Source organism: Petromyzon marinus, chromosome 41 (genome assembly GCF_048934315.1).
Source record: "Petromyzon marinus isolate PM22_M1 ecotype Great Lakes invasive population chromosome 41, UKy_Petmar_22M1.pri1.0, whole genome shotgun sequence".
Lineage (NCBI taxonomy): Eukaryota > Metazoa > Chordata > Hyperoartia > Petromyzontiformes > Petromyzontidae > Petromyzon > Petromyzon marinus.
In genome coordinates, this window is record NC_133707.1 from 5647799 (window position 1) to 5675559 (window position 27761).

The window sequence follows — 27761 nt, forward strand, 5'->3', positions numbered from 1 at the left end:
CGGAGTGTGGAGTAACAGGCTAGCGGAGTGCGGAGTAACAGGCTAGCGGAGTGTGGAGTAAACAGGCTAGCGGAGTGCGGAGTAACAGGCTAACAGAGTGTGGAGTAACAGGCTAGCGGAGTGCGGAGTAACAGGCTATCGGAGTGCGGAGTAACAGGCTAGCGGAGTGCGGAGTATCAGGCTAGCGGAGTGTGGAGTAACAGGCTAGCGGAGTGTGGAGTAAACAGGCTTGCGGAGTGTGGAGTAACAGGCTAGCGGAGTGTGGAGTAACAGGCTAGCGGAGTGCGGAGTAACAGGCTAGCGGAGTGCGGAGTAACAGGCTAGCGGAGTGCGGAGTAAACAGGCTAGCGGAGTGCGGAGTAACAGGCTAACAGAGTGTGGAGTAACAGGCTAGCGGAGTGCGGAGTAACAGGCTATCGGAGTGCGGAGTAACAGGCTAGCGGAGTGCGAAGTAATAGGCTAGCGGAGTGTGGAGTAACAGGCTAGCGGAGTGTGGAGTAAACAGGCTTGCGGAGTGTGGAGTAACAGGCTAGCGGAGTGTGGAGTAACAGGCTAGCGGAGTGTGGAGTAACAGGCTTGCGGAGTGTGGAGTTACAGGCTAGCGGAGTGTGGAGTAACAGGCTAGCGGAGTGTGGAGTAACAGGCTAGCGGAGTGTGGAGTAAACAGGCTTGCAGAGTGTGGAGTAACAGGCTAGCGGAGTGTGGAGTAACAAGCTAGCGGAGTGCGGAGTAACAGGCTAGCGGAGTACGGAGTAACAGGCTAGCGGAGTGTGGAGTAAACAGGCTAGCGGAGTGCGGAGTAACAGGCTAGCGGAGTACGGAGTAACAGGCTAGCGGAGTGTGGAGTAACAAGCTAGCGGAGTGCGGAGTAACAGGCTAGCGGAGTGCGGAGTAACAGGCTAGCGGAGTGCGGAGTAAACAGGCTAGCGGAGTGCGGAGTAACAGGCTAGCAGAGTGCGGAGTAACAGGCTAGCGGAGTGTGGAGTAAACAGGCTTGCGGAGTGTGGAGTAACAGGCTAGCGGAGTGTGGAGTAACAGGCTAGCGGAGTGCGGAGTAACAGGCTAGCGGAGTGCGGAGTAAACAGGCTAGCGGAGTGTGGAGTAATAGGCTAGCGGAGTGCGGAGTAAACAGGCTTGCGGAGTGTGGAGTAACAGGCTAGCGGAGTGTGGAGTAACAGGCTAGCGGAGTGCGGAGTAACAGGCTAGCGGAGTGCGGAGTAAACAGGCTAGAGGAGTGCGGAGTAACAGGCTAGCGGAGTGCGGAGTCACAGGCTAGCGGAGTGCGGAGTAAACAGACTAGCGGAGTGTGGAGTAACAGGCTAGCGGAGTACGGAGTAACAGGCTAGCGGAGTGTGGAGTAAACAGGCTAGCGGAGTGCGGAGTAACAGGCTAGCGGAGTACGGAGTAACAGGCTAGCGGAGTGTGGAGTAAACAGGCTAGCGGAGTGTGGAGTAACAGGCTAGCGGAGTGCGGAGTAACAGGCTAGCGGAGTGGGAGTAACAGGCTAGTGGAGTGCGGAGTAACAGGCTAGCGGAGTGTGGAGTAAACAGGCTAGCGGAGTGTGGAGTAACAGGCTAGCGGAGTGCGGAGTAACAGGCTAGCGGAGTGGGAGTAACAGGCTAGCGGAGTGCGAAGTAACAGGCTAGCGGAGTGTGGAGTAACAGGCTAGCGGAGTGCGGAGTAACAGGCTAGCGGAGTGCGGAGTAAACAGGCTAGCGGAGTGTGGAGTAACAGGCTAGCGGAGTGCAGAGTAACAGGCTAGCGGAGTACGGAGTAACAAGCTAGCGGAGTGTGGAGTAACAGGCTAGCGGAGTGCGGAGTAACAGGTTAGCGGAGTGTGGAGTAAACAGGCCAGCGGAGTAACCGGCTAGCGGAGTGCGGAGTAACAGGCTAGCGGAGTGCGGAGTAACAGGCTAGCGGAGTAAACAGACTAGCGGAGTGTGGAGTAACAGGCTAGCGGAGTACGGAGTAACAGGCTAGCGGAGTGCGGAGTAACAGGCTAGCGGAGTACGGAGTAACAGGCTAGCGGAGTGTGGAGTAACAGGCTAGCGGAGTGTGGAGTAACAGGCTAGCGGAGTGTGGAGTAAACAGGCTAGCGGAGTGCGGAGTAAACAGGCTAGCGGAGTGTGGAGTAACAGGCTAGCGGAGTGTGGAGTAACAAGCTAGCGGAGTGCGGAGTAACAGGCTAGCGGAGTGCGGAGTAACAGGCTAGCGGAGTGCGGAGTAAACAGGCTAGCGGAGTGCGGAGTAACAGGCTAGCAGAGTGCGGAGTAACAGGCTAGCGGAGTGTGGAGTAAACAGGCTTGCGGAGTGTGGAGTAACAGGCTAGCGGAGTGTGGAGTAACAGGCTAGCGGAGTGCGGAGTAACAGGCTAGCGGAGTGTGGAGTAAACAGGCTAGCGGAGTGTGGAGTAATAGGCTAGTGGAGTGCGGAGTAAACAGGCTTGCGGAGTGTGGAGTAACAGGCTAGCGGAGTGTGGAGTAACAGGCTAGCGGAGTGCGGAGTAACAGGCTAGCGGAGTGCGGAGTAAACAGGCTAGAGGAGTGCGGAGTAACAGGCTAGCGGAGTGCGGAGTCACAGGCTAGCGGAGTGCGGAGTAAACAGACTAGCGGAGTGTGGAGTAACAGGCTAGCGGAGTACGGAGTAACAGGCTAGCGGAGTGTGGAGTAAACAGGCTAGCGGAGTGCGGAGTAACAGGCTAGCGGAGTACGGAGTAACAGGCTAGCGGAGTGTGGAGTAAACAGGCTAGCGGAGTGTGGAGTAACAGGCTAGCGGAGTGCGGAGTAACAGGCTAGCGGAGTGGGAGTAACAGGCTAGCGGAGTGCGGAGTAACAGGCTAGCGGAGTGTGGAGTAAACAGGCTAGCGGAGTGTGGAGTAACAGGCGGAGTGCGGAGTAACAGGCTAGCGGAGTGGGAGTAACAGGCTAGCGGAGTGCGAAGTAACAGGCTAGCGGAGTGTGGAGTAACAGGCTAGCGGAGTGCGGAGTAACAGGCTAGCGGAGTGCGGAGTAAACAGGCTAGCGGAGTGTGGAGTAACAGGCTAGCGGAGTGCAGAGTAACAGGCTAGCGGAGTACGGAGTAACAAGCTAGCGGAGTGTGGAGTAACAGGCTAGCGGAGTGCGGAGTAACAGGTTAGCGGAGTGTGGAGTAAACAGGCCAGCGGAGTAACCGGCTAGCGGAGTGCGGAGTAACAGGCTAGCGGAGTGCGGAGTAACAGGCTAGCGGAGTAAACAGACTAGCGGAGTGTGGAGTAACAGGCTAGCGGAGTACGGAGTAACAGGCTAGCGGAGTGCGGAGTAACAGGCTAGCGGAGTACGGAGTAACAGGCTAGCGGAGTGTGGAGTAACAGGCTAGCGGAGTGTGGAGTAACAGGCTAGCGGAGTGTGGAGTAAACAGGCTAGCGGAGTGCGGAGTAAACAGGCTAGCGGAGTGTGGAGTAACAGGCTAGCGGAGTAACAGGCTAGCGGAGTGTGGAATAACAGGCTAGCGAAGTGTGGAATAACAGGCTAGCGGAGTTACAGGCTAGCGGAGTGTGGAGTAACAGGCTAGCGGAGTAACAGGCTAGCGTAGTGTGGAGTAACAGGCTAGCGGAGTGTGGAGTAAACAGGCTAGCGGAGTGCGGAGTAACAGGCTAGCGGAGTGTGGAGTAACAGGCTAGCGGAGTGCGGAGTAAACAGGCTAGCGGAGCAAGAGAGGGAGAGTTCGCGAGAGGAGTACGTGGAGTTGAACGTGAGGAGCCCCCGAGGGGGGGGGGGGGGATGCTTCGAATAAAGTGACACAGGAGAAATGAAAAAGTTGTCCGCGTGAATAAACACCACTACATTTGTATCAGAGAGCCCACACGGATATCATTAGGCTTTATGCATTATGCAGACAGCTAAAGTGTTACAAAGGCAGAGGGATACAAACCCTGAGAAATAATTAAACAGCCAGACAGACAACGACCCAGCAATACAAATAATGTTACAGACAATCAGACAGACAAGCATCCAAAAAGACAACTTATTAGACAGACGGATCATCAGACGAATAGGCAGACATGGACCCGGGCAACGTAACACAGACAGATTTTGACCCGGTCAAGCAAAGTGTTAGACACCTGGACAAACAACTGGACATGTGGCCAGGCACAGTATTAGGCACGTAGATAATCAGACAGACAGACAAACGATCGAGCACACAGACAAGAGTGGCTGTCTCGATTAAAATGTCATAGATTCCGGCTCCCAGGAGCAATCCGTTGCGGGTTTTGAGATTCCCCGCGCCAGGTGTGGGCGATCCGCGCTTAATGCGCGTCCACTGATTCAGCGCGGAGCCTCAATGATATCACTGCTGGTGGAGAGTGGCAGTGGGTGAAGTGTGTCTGTGTATGTATGAAGTGTCTGTGTGGTGTGTCTGTGAAGTGTCTATGTGGTGTGTGTGTGAAGTGTCTGTGTATATGTGGTGTGTGTATGTATGAAGTGTCTGTGTATATGTGGTGTGTGTATGAAGTGTATGCGTGGTGTGTGTATGTATGAAGTGTCTGTATATGTGTGGTGTGTGTGTGTGTGAAGTGTCTGTGTATATGTGGTGTGTGTATGTATTAAGTGTATGTGTGGTGTGTGTATGTATGAAGTGTATGTGGTGTGTGTGTGAAGTGTCTGTGTATATGTGGTGTGTGTATGTATGAAGTGAATGTGGTGTGTGTATGTATTAAGTGTATGTGTGGTGTGTATGTATGAAGTGTTTGTATATGTGTGATGTGTGTGTGAAGTGTCTGTGTATATGTGGTGTGTGTATGTATTAAGTGTATGTGTGGTGTGTATGTATGAAGTGTCTGTGTGTGTGTGAAGTGTATGTGTATATGTGGTGTGTGTATGTATGAAGTGTCTGTGTATATGTGGTGTGTGTATGTATGAAGTGTATGTGGTGTGTGTATGTATGAAGTGTATGTGGTGTGTGTGAAGTGTCTGTGTTTGTGTGATGTGTGTATGTATAAAGTGTATGTGTATGTGTGGTGTGTGTATGAAGTGTCTGTGTATACGTGGTGTGTGTGTGACGTGTCTGTGTATATGTGGTGTGTGTATGTATGAAGTGTCTGTGGTGTGTGATGTGTGTATGTATAAAGTGTATGTGTTGTGTGTGTGTGAAGTGTCTGTGTATATGTGGTGTGTGTGTGTGAAGTGTCTGTGTATATGTGGTGTGTGTATGTATTAAGTGTATGTGTGGTGTGTGTATGTATGAAGTGTATGTGTGGTGTGTGTATGTATAAAGTGTATGTGTGGTGTGTGTATGAAGTGTATGTGTGGTGTGTGTATGTATGAAGTGTCTGTGTATATGCGGTGTGTGTGTGAAGTGTCTGTGTATATGTGGTGTGTGCATGTATTAAGTGTATGTGTGGTGTGTGTATGTATGAAGTGTATGTGTGGTGTGTGTATGTATAAAGTGTAAGTGTATGTGGTGTGTGTGTGTATGAAGTGTATGTGTGGTGTGTGTATGTATGAAGTGTCTGTGGTGTGTGTATGTATAAAGTGTATGTGTGGTGTGTGTGAAGTGTATGTGTGGTGTCTGTATGAAGTGTCTGTGTATGTGTGGTGTGTGTGTGTGTATGAAGTGTCTGTGTATGTATGGTGTGTGTATGTATAAAGTATAAGTGTATGTGGTGTGTGTGTATGAAGTGTCTGTGTATGTGTGGTGTGTGTATGTATAAAGTATAAGTGTATGTGGTGTGTGTGTATGAAGTGTCTGTGTATGTATGGTGTGTGTATGTATAAAGTATAAGTGTATGTGGTGTGTGTGTATGAAGTGTCTGTGTATGTATGGTGTGTGTATGTATGAAGTGTCTGTGTATGTGTGGTGTGTGTATGTATAAAGTATAAGTGTATGTGGTGTGTGTGTATGAAGTGTCTGTGTATGTATGGTGTGTGTATGTATGAAGTGTCGCTTACAGCGCTTGCGGTGTATGCGTGTGGGTGGGGGTAGCGGTTCGCGCGCCGCGCTAAAAGTGGGAAACCCTCAGTTCGATCCCCTCTCGCGGCCAACACCAGTGGCGATTATAATCTGAGCCGGCACGGGGCCTCAACACAACCTGCCAACCTTCACAGCTGCTGCTTGCTGACAGCACTTGCCCCAACAGTCTGTGAAGGCAGTGCGTGTGCACGAATTTAACGTGTCGTGAGCTGTTGGGCTTAAGGGTCGTCCATAAATGACGTCACGCACCTAGGGGTGGGGGGGGGGGGGTCAGACATTTGTGACGATGCGTGACGATGGGGGGAGGGGGGGGGGGTTTGAGAAATGTGACGTCACATCAAAATGCGCAACTTTAAATAAATATAGACGACACGTTCTACTTAATTAAGTCGACTTTTTAATACATGTTTTCTCCTACAACATCAGAGTGCAGCGCCACATTAAATACGCACTACAGTGACAATAGTTTAAAGCGATTTGAAGCATGTTTTATATTCTTTTTTGGGGGGGGGGCAGAGCATTGTGACGTCATATTTGAGGTGGGGGGGGCTAACTTTTTGTGACGCCGTGTGACGAAGGGGAGGGGGGTCAAAAATCGTCCAAAATCGCGTGACGTCATTTATGGACGGCCCCCTTATCTCTCCGTGGACGCGTGCACAGGAGCGGCAGAAGCACGGCGCGTAGACTCGGAGCAATTATCAGGCAGTGTGAGGCTGGGGGGGGGGGTGAACCAGATGAGAATCATCAATCAGAGAACCGCTCGGCCACCTATCCACCGGCCACCCAACCCGTCCCTCTTGAAAGCCTCCAACCCCAACGGGACCCTGCCCTGTGTTCGCTCATTCAACTTCCATCGCCCTGCAAACACAAAGATCCCCCGTGTAGCCTGAACAGACTGTAGGGGCAAGTGCTGTTAGCGAGCGCCTATGAAGGCCGGCACGGCGCACGAGGGCGTTGGTGACCAACACCACGCCCGACCGCCTTTGTCTCCATAGTGGCGATGTTTACACAATGCACCAGGTACTTATTTTGAGGCTGAGTCGACCTAGAGGAGGCCCAGGATCGGTTCAGATAATTGTCACTGGTGTTGGCCGTGAGCAGGAATCGAACCGGGGTCGCCAGGTTCGTAGCGCGGCGCGCTAACCACTACACTACCGAGCTCTCACACACACAGACACTTCCATTACAAGCCGACGAGGCCATCAGTAAAGTGAGCCTCAACTATCTTGTTGGTGTTATTGGATTGCCCGCCACGGCGTATCGTGAGTGGCGGAGTGATGTCTGCACCAGTCCTGTCCCTTGTCCAACCCTCTCTGCCTTTCACCAACCCCACACTGATCAGTGGTGCTGAAGAATGGTCCACAACCACCATCCATGATCAACACACATTGATCAGCCACTGCACTTGTATGCTCTCACGTCTACGCCGCATCCACCTTCAACAGTCCGGGCTGACCAGCGTGGTGAAGTATGGTCAGCTAAATCCACCAAACAGCAGTGGACTGACAGAATGGCTGGACGTCCACACAGAGCGGGATTCCCCTTCCGAAGTGCTGTTGCTTGTGCAGTGGTACGGAGAACCTTTTTTCAAACGAGATTCAGCAAATGTATTTGTGCATGTTGAACATCTTTTACGCAGTTTCATAGCCAACCGTGCTAATCGGAGTTGCGAGAGAAGGACGACAAAATAGACACAAGAAAGCAACTATTCTAAAGAAATCATTTTTCAATCTCGACTTGAAAGCCCCATATCTCCAGTGGCTTCCTGAATATTGAGAAGGAAGAGCTTTCCCGACGGCCGCAGAAGCGCGCGATGCAAGTGACCTCCTTCGTTCGATGGCCGGTCAAAAGCCGCCGCAGCCGCCGCTGCTGATGCGAGGATGACCGGAGTTCACTTGACGACGGTGTCCGCTCAACTTGACGAGGTCAGCGATGTATTGCGTGGTTCATTTGTGACGGCGAGCACTGTGTGTGTGTGTAACAAGTGCGATCTTATATTGGTAATCGTTCGGTCGGCAGCCGGAAGGAGAGTGATTAAAACACCGCCTTGTGTGACACAGCCGCGTGCCAACCCTGCGTCTAACAGCGGCAGCACGATCCAAACCCAGCCCCACACCGCCACCTTTGTCTCCCCGTTGTCTCCGCGCCCCAAAGGCAGACGTGATGTTGCTTTTCAATTGGCAAGTTTAGTTTTTATTCTTCGCGATGTTCACAGTGCTTATATATGATTGCCTGTGTAGTAGTGCCAGGGCAATGACTTCAATTTGCAGACCGAGTTAAATAATTGGGTTCGGGAGGTTCAAAACATATCCGCCTTTCACGTGCAATGCGAGTTGTGAAAAGTAACAACACATGCAACTGGGCAGCAGTCGCATGCTTATATCCACAACACCATTCTACCATTGCTGCATCACGACACAACCCCAGGCAAAGCGGGTTTGTTATCCAGAGCTCTAACATTGGCTCAGATCACGTGACTTCTGGCTCCCCCCCCCCACCCACTCTGAACCCCGCCCCTCTCCCCGCCCCCTCTGAAAACAGACGCTGCTCCTCCTGCGTGCAGCTCGACCCTGCTCGCGATTTCCTTCCGCTCCTCTTCCATCTCCTGCCTTCTCCCAGCCCATCATCATGAGGTCGCGATTCCGATCCCGACCCTGACGCCTTTCTGGTGTAATAGCGCAGACTGCTGTCCAGCAGCGGCAACTGCGGTGAGCGTATACACGGTGTGTGTGTCGGCAGGGCGGAGGAACTGGGGGCAAGGGTCACGGAAGGCCTCCATCAGGAATCCCCTGGAAGCTGCTGGTGGGTTCGAGAAGGGAGGCGCGGCCGGGACAGAGCCAGGCCACGCTGGGTAGCGTAAAAGGAGCTGAGAGCGGGAGCTCGCGGCTGCCGGGTTCTGGGAGTGGACTCGTCTTCGCCGCCTTCGTCGCTGACGACTTCGCTGGATATTGCGCGGCCGGATAGTTGTTGGGTGTCTCGGTCAGCGCCGTCGGTGTTACACGGTCAGGGTTGTGTTTACGCTGGTGCTAGACGGTTACGGAGAGTGCGAGGGCGAACCTGTGATGTGTGAAGGCGTTGAATCAAGAAGGTGCCTCCTGGAAACCCTTGTCTCCGAATCGATGACATCTACACCTGTATACAGTATTTGGAGTTTGTGTGTCTCTCTCTCCCCGTGGGAGGATCTGCCCCACCAGTACTTACACTGCCAGTGGCTCAAACCAATGTTCCGCCTTTTGGGGGAAATCTTCAGGAAACTGGGGGTACCCTTCTACAACAGCAGCTTCGTATATGGGGTGGTGCCTTACCTGGCTAACAAACGCCATGACCTCGCCAACTTCGCATGTGCTCAGGCGAAGATGGCGGGGTACAGAATGACAAAAAAGATGCTGTATGGTGACACTGACGGCTGCTCTGTGCTGCTTCCAGTGTTCAGAGGCCTGCTCAAGGCGCGGCTCCGGCTGGAGCACGCCATGTACCACACACATGTCGGTGATGTGCAGCGCGTCTTCTTCGAACGCTGGGGAGCCGGAAAAAGTCCTCTGTACTAGTGTGGACGGCACCCTCATGTTCACCTTCTGAAGCGCTCGCTCGTCAATGTGGCGTGCGCGATGACCATCACCACCACAACCACCACGTGACTTTTCTTTCGCGTTGTGCGCGGTGCTTTTTAGCGCCACAGCGCGTGGATTTGTAACGTTTATTTTCATTTGTGTTGCTGGTGACTTTGTGTATTTCATATCGAAATCGCCTCCAGTGCTTTTGCTGCTGGCGGCAATAAAAGTTGTTTAAAAGTCAAAAGTCTCTCCCCGTGGATGTTTATCTGGATATTCCGGGGTTTTCTCTCCACATTTAGAATCAACATCACGCATTCATATTATTTGGATGCTACACATTTCCACGTGATAAGCCGTTTCGTTGGAGTTATCCTTTGTGATAGCCAAGTCGCTTCTGAAAAAGAGCTCAGTGGGCTTTACCTGGTAAAGTTATTTTAACAAATATGTTTTAGCTTATAGTTGTATCACCGCACTCTCTTCATCCCATACATCTTGGCCCGGTGATTCCTCCTCCCTCTCTTCCTCTTCTTCTCCTTCCTGCAGCGGCACTCCGCCTCCATTCTTCCCGCTGCTCATCTTGAGCCGTGGCCTCCTCCTCCTCCTCTTTGGCCGTCTTGGGGACGTCTATCCTGGCCGCCTTTCCCTCTCCCGTCCCTGTCCATGTTCCCCATGCATCACAACATCCCTAACTCGCCCGCTGTGCGCCACGGGCAAGTAGTTTAAGACTTAATCTGTTACTTCACGTACAAGGTCATTCAAGAAACGATTTTATATAATCATAATAATAAAGCGTCCTTTAATTGTCCACGAAGGCCTCATGGTGTGTCGAGAATCAAGAGGGCCCTGCGTTCGGATGCTCAGCCACTTCCTATTGAGTGTCTGGAGAAACCCCACTGTGCGTACGAAGTGGCTCAACATACCAACACCCTAAATATAGCAGGGAATACCACGGAGTGCCACTGCTGCAGCCACTCACAGTCAGTCCCATGTGTAGTCCCTTGAGCCTGCACCGGATATTTCACGTACAGGTACTGCCCGAAGTATGTACAGTATGTATTTTGAACTTCTTTCGCACCGTACGTAGCCAACCGCGCTATTCGGGGGTGCGTGGGAAGGACAACAAACTGAACACACAAAGCAGTTTTAAGGGAATTAGTCTTCAATTTAGATGTCAAAGTGCGTAGCTCCCAGTGGTTTCATAATATCGGAAGGAAGAGCGTCCCAGACGGTCGCAGACGCGCATCTGAAAGCGCCGCGCGATGATGCGGTGACCCCCGTCTTTGTCCGATGGCCAGACAAACGCCGCCGCTGCTTCTGCTGATGCAGCTGCTGCTGCTGCGAGGATGACCGGATTTCGCGTACTGGAGGTGGTGGCACCACTTTACTGGCCACACATTTCTTGACGTGGCCAAGAATGAGTTGGGGGTGGGGGGGTCATTGAATAATATACTCGTATTGGCGCCGTATGAATACCTCGGCAGCCCTGAAGCCATCGGCGACTTCGGTGGAACTGATTTCTGCTCTGGCTCATGGATGAATGGTGAGTCTACGCACACAGCCAGGGAGCAATATTTAACGTGGCTTTTTTTTGTTTGTTCCTTATGTACGCTTCACCTATTGCCGGCAGGCCGATGATAAATGTTGACAATCACAAAGCGTACGCTGGAGGATACTTAACAGATGGATCTTTACAAACGCACGCCAAATGCACAAAATGTACGAGGGTGATGCAACGGTTAGTCGTGAATGAGGCGCTTATTCAGGAACCAAACGTCACACCTGCTGGAGAGCTGTTAACCCCCAAACTAATTATTTGGCGATGCTCTCTGGCTTCTCTATTTATTGACTATGAATAAGGGGCATTACCCGAAACATCGCCTATTGTATACATGTAAAAATGTTCATTTTAATGCCACAGCGCTATTATCACATGTGTTGGGTCTGTTAGTAAATGCTCAGTGGGGCACCATTCTGGTGGGGAAGTGGGAGACCCTAGATGAGTGGTTCGTCTTTATCTTTTGGGGGTGCGAGACACGGCCAGATTTTTTTTTAGAAGGTAAATAATCGAAAACACCAATTAAGCACGTGCAAGTAAGTACAACTATATCGTTTCATCAAACCTATGTATGTATTAACATTATTTTTTTTTAAAATTACGATTGCAAACCAAAGGGGTGCAGGCTGCAGAAAAAGTGCCCGAGATATTTGGAGTTGAGACTACGACAAAGACTGCCAGACAGAGACACAGATATTTAAAGAGAGAGACACACAGATATTTAGAGAGAGAGAGAGACACGGATATTTAGAGAGAGAGAGATATTTAGAGAGAGACAGATATTTAGAGAGAGAGACATATATTTAGAGAGAGAGAGAGAGACAGATATTTAGAGAGAGAGACAGATATTTAGAGAGAGAGAGACAGTTATTTAGGGAGAGAGAGACAGATATTTAGAGAGATAGAGAGACACAGATATTTAGAGAGAGAGAGAAACACGGATATTTAGAGAGAGAGAGATATTTAGAGAGAGACAGATATTTAGAGAGAGAGAGACATATATTTAGAGAGAGAGAGAGACAGATATTTAGAGAGAGAGACAGATATTTAGAGAGAGAGAGACACAGTTATTTAGGGAGAGAGAGACAGATATTTAGAGAGAGAGAGAGACACAGATATTTAGAGAGAGAGAGACACAGATATTTAGAGAGAGAGAGAGACACAGATATTTAGAGAGAGAAAGAGAGAGACAGATATTTAGGGAGAGAGAGACGGAGAGAGACAGACGCAGTGGCAGACATACATCGAGGGTGACGTTGAGAGAGATGCAATGAAGAGCAAGAGACAGAGCGAGAAAGAGAGAGAGAGAGGCAGAGCCACACTTTGTGCTGTCCCACCGACCCCTTTCGTGTGCTGTGCTGGCCTTCATCGGTGCCATCATTCGTGCACAGCACTTGCCCCAGCAGCCTATTTAGAGGCTACACGCGGGACCTTTGTCTTTGCATGTCTATAGCCCGGTGGCTTGGGTGCACTGTGGTTGGTGGACCATGAGACGATGGATCGCACATGGCTTTAATGGATGCGGATGCAGTCAAAATTATATAATTCGGGGGCCCTATTTTAAGGTTTTTGCGAGGTGACCTCGTGTGTGAATAGTGCCATAAAGAGACATCAACACGTGAAGGGGGAGGTTTTGTAAGGTGTCATGTATCTTTCACATGAAGGTGGGTATATGTGACACGTATGATGAGGGGGTCAAAAAAACTGTCGTTACAACGGGACACAACCCCGCTGCTTTTCTGGGCAAGCGACTGGAAAGGCACATTTCTATTATTTAAAAATGTGAAAGGGAAATCATTAGCACTGGGGGCCAGAGTAGGGGATCATGCGTAACTAGGATAGACAAACGCATAGATGTACAGACACAGAGATAGACAAAGAGAGACAAAGCACGTGCACAAAGACACAGAGAGAGAGAGAGTTGCACACACAGATGTAGAAACAAAGGATAAGATCCCCCCGTATAGCCTTAACAGACTGTTGGGGCAAGTGCCGTTAGCAAGCACATCTGAAGGCCGGAATGGGACACAAGCGGACGGGTGACCAACACCACGCCCGGCCACCTTTGTCTCCCTGATGGCGATGTTTCCGCATTGCACCATTTGATGCTGAGTCGACCTAGGGGAGGCCCGGGACCGGTTCAGATAATCGTCACCGGTGTTGGCCGTGAGCGGGAATCGAACTCGGGTCGCCGGCTTCGTAAGCGCATGGCGCTAACCATAGACTACACGTCGATATTTAGCGAGGCAGACAGCTAGAGTTACAGACACGTAAACAGGCACAGAATAAAACCGACACAGAGAGAGTCAAAGTGACAGAGAGTGAGACGGAGAGAGACAGCTGCATGGAAATGATAGTCATGCCAGCTGACGCAGAAACACACCAAGAGGTATGGGGGGAAAAATCATTACAAACACATAAACACATGGGCACAGACAAAGCGATGAAGAGATAAGGGCCCGGTCAGAAACACCCAGAGAGACACAAAGAGACAGACACAGAGAGACTTTAAAATGGAGATTGAAAACTAATTTCTTGAGAACTTATTTTTGTGTTCAGTTTGTTGTCTTTTTCCCCAGCACCCCCGAATTGCACGGCTGGCTACGCACGGTTCGAAGTAAGTTCAAAATACAGATGTAGTGGAGTAACACGCGTATACAGGGGGAAATGGTAAAGACGTGCGAGTGATGGTCAGTGGAGTCATGTCGGGCCGGCCAAGTGCGGCGGCGGGGAACGGTGAGGTAATGATGGGCCAATAAAGCTGGGGAGCGATGGACAGCTGTGATTGGCTGGGGTTGTTGTCAAGGGCAAGGTGGCGCAGGAATGTCTGGGAATAGAGGAGGCAGGCAACAGGTGCAGGAGGACGCGGGGCATCGGGGGCACGTGGCTAATTAATTGGTGAGTAATGAGAGCGGGGATATAAGGGGTAGACGGGAAGACAGAGTTGAGTTGTGATTAGGGCTGGAACGACGCAGGTGGGAGAGAACGGGGAGAAGACATAGGAGACGGAGCAGCTAGCAGTGGAGGGAGACAAGCAGAGACGAGCAGAGACTAGCAGAGAGCGACAGAGATACAGAGGGAAGCGGAGACACAGAGAGAGACAGGGAGAGATAGACGGAGCAAGACAGAGAGAAACAAGGATGGCGAGTGAGACAGAGGGAGAAAAACGGGGTGAGACAGAGAGAGACAGAGAGAGTACAGAGGGAAGCGGAGACAGAGAGAGACAGGGGGAGATAGACGGAGTGAGACGGAGAGAGACAGAGATGGCGAGTGAGACAGAGAGAGACAGGGAGAGATAACCAGAATGAGACGTAGCGAGACGGAGAGAGACGGAGACAGCGAGAGATGGAGAGAGATACGGAGACAGCGAGAGACGGAGAGAGACAGAGATAGCGAGTGACGGAGAGAGAGACAGAGACAGCGAGTGATGGAGAAAGAGCCAGAGACAGCGAGTGATGGAGAGAGACAGGGAGAGATAACCAGAGTGAGACGTAGAGCGACGGAGAGGGACGGAGACAGCGAGAGACGGAGAGAGACAGAGACAGTGAGTGACGGAGAGAGAGAGGGACAGAGACAACGAGCGACGGAGGGAGACAGAGAAAGACAGTGGAGGAAGCGGAGCGAGCGAGATGGGCAGAGCGCGGCGAGCGAGCCGTGGCAATCAGAGGAACTGTGGAGTCATCGACGAAATGCGGAGAGTTGTAAATAAAGTGGTGTCGGAGAAAAGAACAAAGTTGTCTGAATGAAGTCTACCACTACATTTGGTGTCAGATGTGACTACGGAGCCACGCCGACATGTCAAAGAAATGGGCCAAGAGAAAGAACATGCCGACGGACTCGTCTGACGACAGCAATGACGTGGACGTGATTCCCGCGTCCGGACAAGAAGGTGTTACTCCCCCGCAGACACCTGGTCGACCAGGTGTCTGCGGGGCGGGAGGACGGATCGAGCGGGGCCGAGACCCCGGGGCCGGCGCGTGAATGGAGCGTCCTCATGGCCCAGTGGGAGGCCAGGCTGGCAACGCTGACGGAGGCGTTCGACCGCTTTATGGCGACGGATCGGGCGCTGCTGACGGTGTCAAGCCGTCCTGCAGCCGTTCCCCCGCCGCCGGAACGCGCCGACGACGGAGCCGCACCCTCCGCGGCGCTGCCAGCGGAATCGGACGCCGATGGGGCATCAGCCTCGGGTTCGAAACTGCGGCTTCACGCCTAACGCTTCAAGGCCAAGGTTGGCGATTGGACGGCATTCACGCGACGGTTCCGAGCGGCGTATCAATCACTCGAATGGACTGAGAGTGACGCGCTGCGGGCCCTGCCGACTGCCCTCGACGACGACTCGCTAGCGACGTTCAACGGGATTCTGGCCGCCGTCCGGTCGACACTGGCGGGTCGTGTACGAGCCGCGTTCGGTCGCCAAACGTAGATTCCAGCAAAGGAAGCGGGAGGACACGGAATCTCCCCTCGCGTTCCGCAGCGCGCTGTTGGCCCTCGCGCAAGCAGCCTACACGGCGATGGACCAGGAGGCCCTGGACTCTCTCCTCCAGGAGAAGCTATTGCTGTTGGCGAAGCAGCTATGCGTCGTCCTTTCGTTGCCCGACAGCAACAACGACGACGACGTGTCATCTCTACAGATCGCCAGGAACATCCAAGTCAACCTGGACCTCCGCGATGAACCAACGGTGGCACAGCCTCTGATGGTGAGCGCCACCGTGTCCGGGAGCGCGGTGGAGCTGGAGGTGCCGCCGCCGGCTGCAGCGGCGGCCGGATTGCCGCCTGCGGGCATGCCACGTCGCCCCACGGTGTACGGAGGTGGCGCGCAGCGGGCGTGCTACGAGTGCGGACGGAGAGGACACCTCGCCCGCGACTGCTGGCGGCGCAGAGGCGGTCTTCCAAGGGCGCCGAGCAACTACAACCAAGGATTTTCCCCGCTCCGAGGTTCCCAGGACCGCCCCTATTAACTCGGAGGAAGTGTTCTGGCAGATTTTCTGGCCGGAAGCCGGCTGGCCAGCCGCGACCTCAGGAGACGGCCCGGGACGCACAGGAGCGGGGTGCGATCACGCCGGCGGATGATCGCTGTAACGAGGAAGGGCACGCGTCGAAGACAGGACGCAGCCCCGGGTTAACGAGGGAGCGTTCCCCGCCCTTGTCCAATGTTGACCCATTCAGGGGTAATGGGCCGGCCGCTGGAACCCGCTCCCGAGGAAGGACTTTCCATTGAAAATACGCCTCGTTTGACTGCTGTACACATGTCATTAAGCGACGCCATTGTTGTTAATTGTTGTGTGATGTTATTGTTGCTCACCACTGTTCGGATGTCGGATTGTTGTTGTAGCCGGGATGACTAATTCTTTCATCACGGGGGGGGGGGGGTGATGTAGTGGAGTAACACGCGCATACAGGGGACAATGGTAAAGACGCGTGAGTGATTGTCAGTGGGGTCATGTCGGGCGCAGGAATGTCTGGGAATAGAGGAGGCAGGCAACAGGTGCAGGAGGACGCGGGGCATCGGGGGCACGTGGCTAATTAATTGGTGAGTAAAGAGACCGGGGATATAAGGGGGAGACGGGAAGACAGAGGGGAGTTGTGATTAGGGCCGGAACGACGCAGGTGGGAGAGAACGGGGAGAAGACATAGGAGACGGAGCAGCTAGCAGTGGAGGGAGACGAGCAGAGACTAGCAGAGAGCGACAGAGATACAGAGGGAAGCAGAGACACAGAGAGAGAGACAGGGAGAGATAGACGGAGCAAGACAGAGAGAGACAAGGACGGCGAGTGAGACAGAGAGTGGCAGAGGGAGATAAGCGGGGTGAGACAGAGAGAGACGGAGAGAGAGTACAGAGGGAAGCGGAGACAGAGAGAGACGGGGGGAGATAGACAAGAGTGAGACGGAGAGAGACAGAGACGGCGAGTGAGACAGAGAGAGACAGGGAGAGATAACCAGAGTGAGACGTAGAGAGACGGAGAGGGACGGAGACCGCGAGAGACAGAGAGAGACAGAGACAGTGAGTAACGGAGATTGAGAGACAGCGAGAGACGGAGAGAGAGACAGCGAGTGACGAAGAGAGAGAGAGACACACAGAGACAGCGAGAGACGTAGAGAGGGACAGAGACAGCGAGAAACGGAGAGAGAGAGATAGAGACAGCGAGAGACGTAGAGAGGGACAGAGACAGCGAGAGACGGTGAGAGAGACAGAGACAGCGAGAGACGGTGAGAGAGAGAAAGCGACAGCGATAGACGGAGAGAGACAGAGACAGCGAGTGATGGAGAGAGAGAGAGACGGAGAGAGAGACAGAGACAGCGAGCGACGGATGGAGACAGCGAGAGACAGGGGAGGAAGCGGAGCGAGCGAGACGGGCAGAGTGCGGCGAGCGAGCCGTGGCAATCAGAGGAACTGTGGAGCCATCGACGGAATGCGGAGAGTTGTAAATAAAGTGGTGTTGGAGAAAAGAACAAAGTTGTCCGAGTGAAGTCTACCACTACATATGCATACGTGTTGTTGACAGAAGTGTTGAGTTTTAGTCAGTACGGTATCGGTCAAACATTTAAATGATCCTCTGGAGATGAAAAAAACAAGGTCTGGATATCCCGTATGTTGTCCTTATATAAATGAAGGGCATCAGCCATCCTATGGATGTATGTTGAACTTCTTTCGTGCCTTACGTAGCCAACCGCGTTAGTCGGAGGTGCGTTGTCGGGTTGGACCGCGTTTTGCCTTGGGATGATGCCCTACGGTTTTCATCCACGTGCTGGGAGCTTATTCAGGAACTGATTTAAAGAAGGGATCCTGGCACGTGGAGCAGAACGTCGGACATCGTGCCGAACAGTACGACCGAGAAAGCCGTACGGCACAACCGTCAAAATCTACGCAGTAGGAATAAAACGTATTCTCGTTTCTCACCGATGCATTTAAATATGGATATTACATATACCATGTATATGTATTAAATATGCATATTGGATTGAAATATGTGAATTCGTCTTCACGACGATCTTTTAAAAAAGCTCAACGAAGCTGAATCTTTACATCTTACTTAAGTAATATGCATAAATATATTACAATGCACCATATAAATATAAAAAAGTCTCAATTCATCACATTTGAGACGGTCCCTCGAAATAATTTAAAATATATATACCATCACTGAAGCAAAAACGCATTCACAGTTAAGGACGTAAAACAAAAAAGAGATACGTATAATTCCCATCCACTGAACAACAATTTAAACGTGTTCACAACCCACAGAGGCACTCACTCTGTTCCACGAACACACCCGCCATATGTCTTCTGAATATTTAATGCACCCGGGTATTGTCTCTCCGTGCCGCTCAAGGAGCACGTCCCTGCAGCTGCTGTGTCTGTGCGAAAGCCGCGTGAGTCTGCCCCTCTCTTGCCTCGCACGTTCCGTCTGGATCGTACGGCGCTGAGCGGCGGTGCGTGCGCACGTGTGTCCACGTTTACGCGCACGTGCGTGTGCAGGCAGTCACAACCTGACTTACGAACGACTGTACTTACGAACACCCGACTTACGAACACCCGACTTACGAACACCCCCTGATGGCAAGTCCCCACACTAAAAACGCGCTTTCGCTGCAACACGGTTGTTCCACAGGGGAACGCTTTTAGCACCACGCGGAACGCGCCCCCTGTTGTAACGTGGAAGGCACATCATGTTATAAAGGGGAGCTGTTATAACGCTGAACCATTATAACGCAGAATGCACGCCGTTAAAGTGGGGAACTGTTATAATGCACAACGTGCCATTAAAACGCGGAACGCGCACTTTTATGATGTGGAAAGCGCGCCTTTAATGCACAATACCCGCGATTATAACGCACGACACGCACCGTTATAATGCAGAACGTAAGCCGTTATAGCGTGGACCGTGCGCCGTTATAGTGTGGACCGTGCGCCGTTATAGCGTGGACCGTGCTTCGTTATAGCGTGGACCGTGCGCCGTTATAGCGTGGACCGTGCACCGTTATAGCGTGGACCGTGCTCCGTTACAGCGTGGACCGTGCTCCATTATAGTGTAAACCGTGCTCCGTTATAGCGTGGACCGTGCGCCGTTATAGCGTGGACCGTGCACCGTTATAGCGTGGACCGTGCTCCATTATAGTGTAAACCGTGCGCCGTTATAATGTGGACCGTGCGCCGTTATAGCGTGGACCGTGCTCCGTTATAGCATGGACCGTGCGCCGTTATAGCGCGGACCGTGCGCCGTTATAGTGTGGACCGTGCACCGTTATAGTGTGGACCGTGCTCCGTTATAGTGTGGACCGTGCTCCGTTATAGCGTGGACCGTGCGCCGTTATAGCGTGGACCGTGCGCCATTATAGTGTGGACCGTGCTCCATTATAGTGTGGACCGTGCTCCGTTATAGCGTGGACCGTGCACCGTTATAGTGTGGACCGTGCTCCATTATAGTGTGGACCGTGCGCCATTATAGTGTGGACCGTGCTCCGTTATAGTGTGGACCGTGTGCCATTATAGTGTGGACCGTGCTCCATTATAGTGTGGACCGTGCTCCGTTATAGCGTGGACCGTGTGCGCCGTTATAGTGTGGACCGTGTGCCATTATAGTGTGGACCGTGCTCCATTATAGTGTGGACCGTGCGCCGTTATAGTGTGGACCGTGCTCCATTATAGTGTGGACCGTGCTCCGTTATAGCGTGGATCGTGCGCCGCTATAGTGTGGACCGTGCACCGTTATAGTGTGGACCGTGCGCCGTTATAGCGTGGACCGTGTGCTCTTATAGTGTGGACCGTGCGCCGTTATAGCGTGGACCGTGCGCCGTTATAGCGTGGACCGTGCACCATTATAGCGTGGACCGTGCACCGTTATAGCGTGGACCGTGTGCTCTTATAGTGTGAACCGTGCGCCGTTATAGCGTGGACCGTGCACCATTATAGCGTGGACCGTGCTCTGTTATAGCGTGGACCGTGCGCCGTTATAGCGTGGACCGTGCACCGTTATAGCGTGGACCGTGCTCCGTTATAGCGTGGACCGTGCGCCGTTATAGCGTGGACCATGCTCCATTATAGTGTAAACCGTGCGCCGTTATAGCGTGGACCATGCACCGTTATAGCGTGGACCGTGCTCCGTTATAGCGTGGACCGTGCACCGTTATAGCGTGGACCGTGTGCTCTTATAGTGTGAACCGTGCGCCGTTATAGCGTGGACCGTGCGCCGTTATAGTGTGGCCCGTGCGCCGTTATAGCGTGGACCGTGTGCTCTTATAGTGTGAACCGTGCGCCGTTATAGCGTGGACCGTGCACAGTTATAGTGTGGACCGTGCACCGTTATAGCGTGGACCGTGCACCGTTATAGTGTGGACCGTGTGCTCTTATAGTGTGAACCGTGCGCCGTTATAGTGTGGACCGTGCGCCGTTATAGCGTGGACCGTGCACCGTTATAGTGTGGACCGTGTGCTCTTATAGTGTGGACCGTGCGCCGTTATAGTGTGGACCGTGCCCCGTTATAGTGTGGACCGTGCACCGTTATAGTGTGGACCGCTCCGTTATAGTGTGGACCGTGCACCGTTATAGCGTGGACCGTGCGCCGTTATAGTGTGGACCGTGCGCCGTTATAGCGTGGACCATGCACCGTTATAGCGTGGACCGTGCGCCGTTATAGTGTGGACCGTGCGCCGTTATAGCGTGGACCGTGCGCCGTTATAGTGTGGACCGTGCGCCGTTATAGCGTGGACCGTGCACCGTTATAGTGTGGACCGTGCACCGTTATAGCGTGGACCGTGCGCCGTTATAGTGTGGACCGTGCGCCGTTATAGCGTGGACCGTGCACCGTTATAGTGTGGACCGTGCACCGTTATAGTGTGGACCGTGCGCCGTTATAGCGTGGACCGTGCGCCGTTATAGTGTGGACCGTGCTCCGTTATAGTGTGGACCGTGCCCCGTTATAGTGTGGACCGTGCCCCGTTATAGCGTGGACCGTGCGCCGTTATAGCGTGGACCGTGCTCCGTTATAGTGTGGACCGTGCACCGTTATAGTGTGGACCGTGCGCCGTTATAGTGTGGACCGTGCGCCGTTATAGTGTGGACCGTGCTCCGTTATAGCGTGGACCGTCTCCGTTATAGCGTGGACCGTGCTCCGTTATAGTGTGGACCGTGCACCGTTATAGCGTGGACCGTGCGCCGTTATAACGCGGTTTCTGAGCAGTCGACGACGAACTACTTTCCTTGAGCTGCGCGGCTGAGCGGTACAATACGGTACGCGGAATGATGCAGTAACGAGGCGGAGTACCTTGAGTTATTTGTTCCCTCCATCTCGCTGCGCGTGCGTAGTAGCGGTACATCGTGTCTCGCCCAAGTTTGATCATCTGCATTGTTTCTGAGGAAAATGTCTCGGCTTGAACGCGTTTTTTGCCCTGACGCGGCGCTTTTCGGGAAAGCATCTAACCCGTAGATGCGAGGACTTGCTGTCTATATGTCATCTCGACTCTTTTTCCCGCCAAATTTGTATCCTCTCCCTCTCTGTTTTTAGCGTCTTTTTTTTTTTCGTGCCCAGCGCCTTCATTTATTTCTCTGGCCGTGGGCCCTCTCGTGACGCCGTCCATTCAATGCTGGCCGTGTCCCCGTAGCGCATGCAACAAAAAAAGGGGGCAATGTGCCCGAGCTGCTACGGGTTACACGCTGCATTCTGCATAACTAATCACTTGCCCAGCGATGTAATAATAGCCTTTGCATTAGAACATATTTCGAAGGAGAAAAAAGTGAGGGGGGGGGGGGTGGAGGTTTCTTCCGTAGCGCATTAAAAATGAAAGGATACCACAGCTGAGATTATTACACGTGTATTATATATTATTATTATTACACGCGTTAAACAAATCCCGCCAATTATTCTCAAACTGTGTGTGTGTGTATGCGCGTGCACACATTGCTCGTGAATAATGCAGCGAGGCTTGTTCGGATTTGTTTTTTTTGTTTGTTTGTTAATTCTTGCAGCAGGAGATTTGAGCTACGCACTTCAGTTGGGCTTAAAACAACAACAGAAAAAGTCATCAGCCCCAAAATGAATTCCTCGCTTTCTCCGTGATCAACTTTTCCTATTCTGCCGCATCTCCACGTTAGCTCCGCGGCGTGTAACACGCCTCTGCTGCTGCCGTAGATACGAGATTTGTCCCTCTCCTGAGTGAATGAGTCGGTCAGATCACTCACCCGAGCGCTCTTTCGGCGAGCGGGCTTTTGTTAGCGTGGCACCCACGCTACGGAACACTTTGCCACTTGAAATCAGTGCAGTTGGAGTCGGTAGATAGATTCAAGTCTCTTTTGAAAACCCCATTTTTTTTTAAAGTGGCCTTGCCTCTTTAGTTCCCTCGGTTACCCCCCTGGTTCTGTTTTTTTTTTTCCTGATTTTCATGCGTTGCGCATTCGGGATCCTAGGATGAAATGGGCAATTATACATTTGAATAATAATTATTCTTATTATTGCTACTGCTGCTACTGCTGCTGCATTGCCAGCGGTGCAAAAGCGCATTTAACAACAGCAACAAACCCACTCAAGACATTCAGCGTTAACACCGTGGCCTTGACAGAGTAACAATTTATATTTAATACGTGACGTTACGGTCAATGACACTTGTTGATGGCGCAAAAAGTGAACTGTAAATTAAGAGCATTTTCTACTTACGCATGAGACTCACGCACGCACACGCAAGGGCACAACAGCCCTCTCTCGCTCTGTGAATTCAAGCTGAGTCACATTGGACTGCAACAGCTGCCATTCTCCACTAAGTGGCTGTGACGTCACCATGGTTGCTTGTGCCAGGCTAGGTGCACTTCGAGGCCACGTGAAGTGTGAAAAGGCTCGCGGGCCACGAGACATGCCCGGGTGTGTTATGAGCTAACTGACTGAGACGAATGGCAAACGCACCACCTGCCCCACGCATTAATGGAGCCTACATCGATGTAGAGAAGGGCTCATAGTATCGACAAACGGCGACGCAAGGGGAAGGAGGTTGAGACTGACGAAGACGGCGTGGTTGAGAAGTCGTCCGCGTGGGACGTGGTGACGGCGATGGTTCGAAGGCTGTGGAGAGAGAGAGGCAGAGGTCACTCGGAAAGCGGGCCACAGCAGCTGATTCACTCGCACGCACCGTCACGACCTCGACGAACCGCTCACGTGCATCTGCTCAGTGCGCCGAGAACTAGAATCCGCACCTGGGATGACCGAGCCTTTGCATGCGCTGCGCCAGGGCTATGGAACGCCCGCTGTCACCCGTGGTGGTCACGCAAGGCGAGGTCACTCACCTTGATTACGTCCTCTCGAGAGACTCACGTGCTTCTCCTGGCCTACACTTCCCACGTATGACCAGTTGGCTCTGGGACTCGTGCGCGGCGCACTTAGATCCTAGGATGAAGTGCGCCTTTTACATGTCAGTCACGATGTTTATTGCCCGCTGCAGGAAGAAAAGCCTGGCACGAGAAGATCGAAGGAGATTCGTCAACATGGAGAGGTGCAACCGTGTTCTTGTGGAGTGACTCATGCAGCCAGCTATGGCTCTAGGATTTGGTGTTACATGTTATTTACGTAGTTTATTGTAATAATTCGGTCACAGTCCCTGTGATCACTGTTACGTTGCAATTATGGCTTTATTTTTTTTGGTGATTTCGAAAACGTTTTTTGGTTTGGACATGTTTGTTTTGTTGTAGTACGGAGTTAGACTGATGGCCTTAATCTAAGTTTTATTGTGGTTGTTGTTGTTGTTTGACTTGTATCCCACTGGGATTTTTGCACACAGCGTTGGTGGTGTACGGTGATTTTTTCAGAAATATTTTGCTGTTTTTTTCATGGATTTTCTGTTTGCACAGTCACATAGTCACTTTAAGATGTTTTTCTTGTTCGTGTTTTTGTTATTTTTGTTTGTTGTGGTTGCACCCGATTCAAGAGCCGAATGGCTCACAGGGCTATACCGAAATAAATCAACTGAAAACTGAAAACTGAAACCGGGGGTCAGACAGTGCCTCTCTGCCAGTGCCTTGCGCCGACATTCTGTTAAGGTTGTACGGTTTGATCTTTGTCTGATCAGTGCGGGTTGGTGAAAGGCAGAGAGGGTTGAACAGGGGGCAGGACTGGTGCAGACATCACTTCGCCACTCACGATAGCTGTGGCGAGCAATCAAACAACAAAAATATTGTTGAGGCTCACTTTACTGATGGGCTCGCCGGCTTGTAATTGAAGTGTCTGTGTGTGTGAGCACGGTAGTGTAGCGGTTAGCGCTACGCTGCGCTACGAACCCAGCGACCCGAGTTCGATTCCCGCTCACGGCCAACACCAGTGACGATTATATCTGAACCTCTCCTGGTTCTCCCCTAGGTCGACTCAGCCTTAAAATGAGCACCTGGTGCGGTGTGTAAACATCGACCATTGGGGAGACAAAGGCGGCCGGGCGTGGTGCTGATCCCCACCCCCTCGTGTGCCGTGCCGGCCGTCAGAAGTGCTCGCTAAAAGCGCTTGCCCCAACAGTCTGTTAAGACTATACGGGGGATCTTTGCCTTTGTTTCGATGCCCACCAAAATGTATTTGAGAGTCATATTTGGCCCTCGGTAATACAAAGGGTCTCCCCACTCCCCGGCCTATTTGTTCTTGAGACGTTCGCCCTAAAAATTGGGGTATCAAAGAGGATGGAAATGCTCCGATCACATCTCTGTACAATAGCAAGGTTCAGGTGTTAGCTCTTATGAGAAATGGTATCTAAGAATGCATGATTTATAGAGAATATCACATCGGGAGAAACATTGAATGCGCTCCGATACATCTCTGTATTTGAAAATACAGACTGTGTTAAGGCTAAACGGTGGGGGGGGTGGGGGTGGGGGTCCTTGTCTCGTCTCGCAAATGCACTCACCCGCGCGGTCGAAGGGACGGCTGCTCTATTCTCATTATGAAACGGATCGCTTCGCCGTTGCGGCATCGCGGCTGAATCACAGAACGTGGGCACGTAAATATTTGATGGGTCAATGGGAAAAGCTATTTGGCGGCGGTTTCTTTTCGCATCATCAACAACAAACAACGACGACGACAATAACAACAACAACAAACAGCAGCAATAGCTGCGCCGCGATCACGCGGACGCAATCACTTCGCAGCGCGGTGTCCACGTGGAGCGCGAGTGGTGGGCACTTCGCCGGCTCGTTCGAAAATTCTTCCACCGCGCTGTCGACGATGATCCTCCAGCGTTGTTTGCTGACGCAGAGCGGTGGGCGCTTCTGCTCATGACTACACAATGGCAAAAGCACAATTGTAATAGATTAATATTGTTGGGAGTTGGGGGAGGGGGGAGACACACTTAATTCCTTTACAAGATCTCGGATATGTTTTTATTCAGCCCGGTCCACACCTCAGCGATCAAGTCGCTCAGCTTTGTTTCCACACAACTGAATCGCTCATATGCGCGGACATCTCTGCAACCGGTCGCGGGGAGTTGCGCAACGCACCGGTGGACTTAAGTAGTAACTAATTGGCGCGGGTTGTTTACGTGCTGCGTCGGGTGGTGGAGGGTTACGACACATTTATACTTATGAATAATATTGGTCGCGACAGCCGTCTCCGTGTTAAACTGCTTACAGCAACTTGTAGAGAAGTTTTGTTTTTGTTTTTAAACGTGACGAATCTTACTAATTGGCTGTGTCGGGCGGGTTTAACGACACTTTTGTATTTTACGCGATCTAACCCACACATCTATATTATGGATAACTCGCTCAGATGCAGTTGGCCGTGGGCGACTATGATTTCCCACGCTATTTAGAGATACATTTTCGGGCTGGGCATGCTGTGAGGTTTAAATAATTATTATTATTCTCCGTTTTGTAAGAGGCACTTGTGGCGACGTGTCGGCGCGATGTGACCGTAAATGATTTACGGCCGACGTGCATCGGGCGTCTGAGTGGGACATTTCCCAACTGTGCAGGGTTCACCAATCGCTAAATCGTGACAACCGAAAACAAATAACCGCATTTAAATCGCCAATTTGGATCAGATTTGTCCGAGTGGGCTTCTCAATGAGCTTCTCGTCGACCTAAATAATACCCAATTAAATTTGGCAAACATGAAAAAAAATTAACTGCGCTCAGTGAGAACTCACGAATACTGGATTAACTTTTTTTTGCTTGAAATTCCCGAGTGTGTTCTGTTGTTGTTGTTACCTCCGCTCAATAAATCCTCCCTCAATTTGAGCTACACACATATATATGCATGGCGGTTGTCCCGTAAGCTTGCACACAAACAGCCCTTTAATTAATATCGGAGGCTATTCACATTGGGGCGGTGTTAATTAAGAGACTGTTAACGAGATCGCTCATCTGCCACGTTGTTTGCTCCTTCCCTACCCCCCCCCCATCTCGCTCGTCGTACCTCCTTCAATTTATATATTACAACAACAGAAACAATTTTTGAATTCCGAACGCCGCCACCAATTTGCTCGTTCGCTTCGAGTCCATAATTGCTTTTGTGCTACATAAACCTGCGTTAACAGAGACAAACATTTCATCTTCTCGGCGTGCCTCGCGCGAGATCGAGACTCATTAAGCTCGTCTGGCTGAAGTCAACCCGTTGGGCCGGGCTACTTACTGCGCAGGCTCTGTTTGATTAGCCGAGTGTGGGCGCGTCGCGATGCCACGGCCGGATTAGTTAGACACGCGAGCGAACGCGTGACTGTGTTCGATGGGGGCGCACACGTTGAGGTCGCCCAGAGTTCAGAGCGCCGTTGTGTGGCACCGCTGTGGATCTGGGTTCCCAGCTGTAGCCAGGTGACGATCTCAGCCCGGTCACCAACGACTGATAATACAGTTGATGGTCGATTTATCCATGGGCGAATTGATTTCATTATTATTAACCCCCCTCCCTCCCCACCGCCAACTGCTAAGTTCAGAATCAGAATAATGTATTTTTACTGGAGAAAGCCGATGAGATATATAACTTTTTTCCACAGATTTTCAGTAGCAAATGGCAGTAGGGGGCGATGTTGCTGCGTGTAATCCCATTTGATTAGTTTGCAGGTATCTATATTTTTTGCACTTGGATGTCTGGGCCAAGACCAGGTACGTTTGAATGTGTTTTTTTTTAGCTATGGCAGCAACACACAAAAAACAGAGCACCTTGAAGAAACCCATAGGGAACAGGGAGAGAACGCAGAGACGACAGGGAGAGAACAGGGAGATAATCTATAAACTCCACACAGAACGGCACCTGAGTCGGGAATTAAACCCAGAAGATTCTTGCTCTGAAGCTACTGCGCCACTCTACCACCAACAATGCAATGCGCGTAACTGTCAGTGACAGAGTGTGTGGGAAAGTGGTGTTCCGTGCTGAATCGAGTAGAGGTCACTTGAAAAGGAATTTACATTGAGACCTCCTTTGCCAGTAGCAAGATATAGTAATAGGTTTTTACCCTTTTATCTGGTACCAAAACTGACACCTTTATACAAGGGACCATGTTTGCAATAACCACAACACAAGCAGTCAAAATGCAAACAAAAAGAGACAACTCTGATAATGATATTGGCACTGTCCTTGAAATTGATTGGTCCACACCCGAGACGGCTTTTCTTAGAGCCTAGTCTCCACTGGTGTTGGACTAGATGACGCCAAAAGGCGTACAACTCAAAAACAGCGCACTATCAGAGTATTGAGAGCTCGGGGTAAGCATTTACATTATGAGACCTCCTTTGCCAGTAGCAAGATATA

The 27761-nt window shown here is 51.7% G+C and overlaps 1 long non-coding RNA gene across 1 annotated transcript in view; it reads right to left on the reverse strand.

The window, feature by feature from the left end:
* The window catches only part of LOC116950986 (uncharacterized), a 47742-nt gene extending 25332 nt beyond the window's left edge, over positions 1 to 22410 (reverse strand). Inside the window, exon 1 of the long non-coding RNA XR_004404098.2 lies at positions 21321 to 22410. This is a non-coding gene — a long non-coding RNA (uncharacterized LOC116950986). The remainder of the gene's footprint in view (positions 1 to 21320) is intronic.
* Between the last annotated feature and the right edge of the window lie 5351 nt (positions 22411 to 27761).